The following is a 3,682-nucleotide window of genomic DNA, read 5'->3' as shown; positions in this document are numbered from 1 at the left end:
GAGAGAGACAAGGATAACATTGTTGGAGCCCTGACCAAGATCTTTTTAGCCACAAGTGAGGGCCTAGAGAACTGTTGAGTAGCTAATATTCGGTTATTCAAGAAAGGAAATAGGGATAATCTGGAAACTACAGACCAGTGGCTCTCACGTAGATGATTGGGAAGCTATTAGAGCGGATTCTTAGGGATAGCATTTGGAAAACTATGGTCTAATTAGATAAAGTCAGCATTGCTTTGCGCAGGGCAGGTCTTGTCTTACTAACGCCATTCAGTTTTTCAAGGAGGTGATGAAGGTGATTGATGAAAGTGGAGCTGTGGATCTTTATAACATGGATTTTAGTAAGGCATTTGATAAGGTCCCTCACGGTAGGATCATCTAAAAGTTAAGAAGCATGGCATTCACAATGACTTGGCTATTTGGATGCAGAATTGGCTTGCCTATAAAAGACATGATAGTAGTTGGTGGGACTTACTCCGGTTGGAGGTCTTTGACTGATAGCATTCCAAAGGGATCTATGCTGGGACCTCTGTTATATAAATGATCTGGTGAAAATGTAGATGATTGGGTCAGTACTTTGTAGATGCTACGAGGATTTATGGTAAACACAAGAGATTCTGCAGATGCAACTCACACAAAATGCTGGATCAGATCAGCAGGTCAAGCAGCATCCATAGAAATGAACAAACAGTTGATGTTTTGGGCTGAGATTCTTCTTCAGAGCTGGAAAGGAAGGGGGAAGATGCCAGAATAAAAAGGTGGGGGGAAGGGTAGGAATAGCAAGAAGATGATACCTGAAGCCAAGTGGGTGGGAAAAGTAAAGAGCTGGAGAAGAAAGAATCTGATAGGAGAGGAGAGTGGACCATATGAAAAAGAAAAGGAGGAGGGACAACGGCCGAGTTGACAGGCAGGTGAGAAGAGGTATGAGACTAGATTGGGGAATAGAAGAAGAGGGGAGTGGTACGGATTTTTTTTATCAGAAGGAGATAGTGGTGTTCATGCCATCAGGTTGGAGGCTACCTAGATGAAATATACTGTAAGCTGTTGGTCCTCCACCCTGAAGGTGGCCTCATCTTCACACAAGAGGAGGCCATGGACAAATATATCGGAATGGGAATCGGAATTAAAATGTTTGGCCACTGGGAATTTCCGCTTTTGGTAGCTTGAGTGGAGGTGCTCATCAAAGCAGTTCCCCAATTTACGATGGGTCTCACCAATGTAGAAGAGACCACATCAGACACAATAGACAACTCCAGAAGTTTCATAGGCGAGGTGTTGCCTCACCTGGAAGGACTGTTTGAGGTCCTGAATGGAGTTGAGTAAGGTGGTGAATGGGCAGGTGAAGCACTTTGGCTGCCTGCGGGGATAAGTTCTGGAGGAAGATTAGTGGACAGGGATGAATAGACAAGGGAATCCCGGAGGGAGTGATCCCTGTTGAAAGTGGAGGTGGGGGAGGTAAAGATACATTTAGTGGTGGATCCCTTTGGATATGGTGGAAGTTGCAGAGAATGATATATTGGATATGAAGGCTCATGGGGTGGTAGGTAAGACAGACAGACAGACATACTTTATTGATCCCAAGGGAAATAGGGTTTTGTTACAGCTGTACCAACCAGGAATAGTGAAGAAATATAGCAATATAAAACCATAAATAATTAAATAATAAGTTAAACATGCCAAGAGGGAAAAAAAGGATAAGAGGAACTCTATCCATGTTAAGGTAGTGGGAAGATGGAGTGAGCATGGATGTTCAGGAGATGGAGGAGATGTGGGTGAGGGCAGCGTCAATGGTGGAGGAAGAGATACCTTATACTTTGAAGAAAGAGGACATCCTGGGGACAGAAGATTTATGGTGTTGTGGGTAGCATAGAACACTGTTTAAGGATACAGCAGAAATGGGCAGATAAATGGCAGATTTCACCAGCCAAATGTGAAGTGTTGCACTTGAAGATCTAATGTAATAGACAGTACACTGTTAATGGCAAGACCAGGAACAGTGTTGATATGCAGAGGGGTCTTGGGGTCTGAGTTCACAGCTCCCTGAAAGTGGCTACACAGGTTGATAGGGTGTTTAAGACGGCATGCTTGCAGTTATTAGTCAAGGCATCGAGTTCAAAAGTCAGGAAGTTAAGTTGCAGCTTTATAAAACTCTGGTGAGGAGGTCTGGAATAATGCCTTCAATTCTGGTCAACCATTTTAGGAAGAACGTAGGCTTTGGTGAGGGTTCAAAAAACCAGGATGCTGGTTGGATTAGATGGCATGCCTGAGAGGTTGGACAGGTTTTCTCTAGAGCAGCAGAGACTGAGAGAAGTCCTGATAGAGATGTATAAAATTATGAGAGGTATAGATAGCATGGACAGACAGTACCTTTCTCCCCGAGTCAAAATGCCTAATATTAGAGGGCACGTATTGAAGGTGAGATGGAGTATTGCTGAAAGGAGATGTGTTTTTTTTTCACAGAGAGCTGTGGTGGAGGCAGATTCAAGAGAGATAATTAAGAGGCTCTTAGAAAGGCAGAGAATGGAAGGATTTGGACATTGTGCAGTTAAAAGGGATTAATTACTAGTTTAATTCGTTCAGCACAACTTCGTGAGCTGAAGAGCCTTTTCATGTATTGTACCGTTCTATGTTCAATGTTCTGGCAATGAGATATCATCCCAGATGACAGCACAGTTTGCTCAGGGAACCACTCTACAGTATGTACGCAGATTTGTTTTTAATAAACTTTATTCATTATAAAATATTTTTAAGAATAAACCTTTTCATTCGTTCATTCGCGTACAAGGCGTTACGTAGTGTTCAATTACGTTTCTTAAAAGCAACAGCACTGTTGTCACACATGTGGCTCCGGGTGGTACATTACTACGATTCAACTTTGGGTTTTCCCTATCCAGTAGCCCAGCAGAACCCGAAATTCTGGTCCTTCCCCACTAAGCCCTTGCGGTGGCTGCACCAAGCTTCAGTGCGCGTCCTTCACCATGTCCTCCTGCAGCCTGCAATGTGCAAGTTGGCAGCTTTCACCTACGGATATCTCGCTGTGCTGACAGACCAACAAGACCCGGGCAGACCGTCGGGAGTCTCTTACCGAGTCGAAGATCTGCTAGCAGGACTTGATGCCCGCTTTTCTGTGAGTCCCTGGGAACAGTCCGTAGATCAGAATCGTCCGTCACGCAGCTGCTCGGGATGAACCATGACATAAGCCTTTTCATCTTTGTTCACACCCTCGTCGCAAACCTCTGCTCCACTGCAGTCACCCCGCGGTGGGAATGATGCACTGAGCGTGCAGGAAGGATCTGACTGGGATGGCCTCCCTCACCCGACAGCCAGGCAAGGTCTTGGTGGTTGTTGGTGAGATCTGGCGATAAGGCATTCTGCCAGATGACCCATAATTATTTTTTCTTGTTAATTGTATAGAACATGTGTATGTTTTGCCTTGTCTTTTGGGGAAGGAACTTGAGCAAGTTTGTTATAAAATTTCCACACATCCTTAAAGTAATATCAAATGAATTGCGAACGTTTTAATACCTTAAATTAAAATGGCATTTTGGCTAAATTATTATATAATTATGAATTATTATAAAGCCTTCCTTTAGCTGGGTGGATCAGACGACTGTGCACCAACACGTAACATTAACGGAAGGGTTGGCACAAACCACTACACGTTGTCCACAAACCGTTGGCAACC

This window comes from Hypanus sabinus, chromosome X1 (assembly GCF_030144855.1).
Source record: "Hypanus sabinus isolate sHypSab1 chromosome X1, sHypSab1.hap1, whole genome shotgun sequence".
Classification (NCBI taxonomy): domain Eukaryota; kingdom Metazoa; phylum Chordata; class Chondrichthyes; order Myliobatiformes; family Dasyatidae; genus Hypanus; species Hypanus sabinus.
The sequence above is the reverse complement of the archived record's forward strand: the minus strand, read 5'-3'. Positions refer to the sequence as shown.